The sequence below is a fragment of the Poecilia formosa genome, unplaced genomic scaffold (genome assembly GCF_000485575.1).
Source record: "Poecilia formosa unplaced genomic scaffold, Poecilia_formosa-5.1.2 Scaffold495, whole genome shotgun sequence".
NCBI classification, from domain to species: Eukaryota; Metazoa; Chordata; class Actinopteri; order Cyprinodontiformes; family Poeciliidae; genus Poecilia; species Poecilia formosa.
The window spans coordinates 216,310-217,288 of NW_006800434.1; positions in this window are offsets into that span (position 1 = coordinate 216,310).

Genomic DNA, 979 nt, shown 5'->3' on the forward strand with positions numbered 1-979 from the left:
GTCTTCCGCCGGAGGCCGAGCGCCAAATTCTCGGTCCGATAAAATTGTCTAACTGCTGTTTCTCTCTCTGTGTGAGTCTCCACAGATTGAATTCACTTCAAAACCAATTGATGTCACTTCCATTAAATGGTTTTTATGGAATTTTAGACTTTTTGAAGGCAACAAGGAAACATCCCAACAAGGGTGGAAAGGTAGTACTGGGACATGTATAATATGAAGAAAATATCAAGTAAGAAAAATAGTTTCAGCAGATTCAATTGCATATTAAAATAAGGTTTAGTCCAGTCAATCAACTTATTGAAGAAAAACATAAAACATATATATTTTATAGTTTAAGCTTCATGAGGAAGTCTATTACACTGCACTGAGGACACAATGAAATTGAACATGTTGGTCACCAAATAGGTGTGTGAAGAACAAAATATTTAAAAGGCATTTCATTTGTATTTGAATAATGGCAAACATCTAAATGTATAATTAAAATACTTTGTTGTAAATATTTGGCACATTTTACAAAAAATAATTGTAAGCAAAACATGGGGACATGGAATGTTGCCGCAAAAGAAGAATCACCCTTTTCATAAAACAAGCCAAAGCTTGTTAAATTTTAAACTGTGGCTCTTACAGTGACAATTAAGTAAAATTTAATTGGCCAATATAAAACAGAAATTTGCTTAGTTATTTCTTGTATCTTTACAGAGAAACCAAACTACAGATTTATTTGCAGAGAGAATATATTTTTTACATATAAAAAACATCAGCATCTCAGCTTTATAGAATCCAGTGACACCGATGGTCACTCTACTCACTGACTGCTCCAACCAGACCCTAAAAAGGTTTTGTGTCTTTAATCTATTAAAGACACATGATATCTCATCTACTATGTGTAATTCAGCAGGACAAAGGTTTTGCCAACCAACTGAGGGACAGCTGTGGAGTCAGAATCACATAATTGAAAAATACAAAGTTTGGACTGACA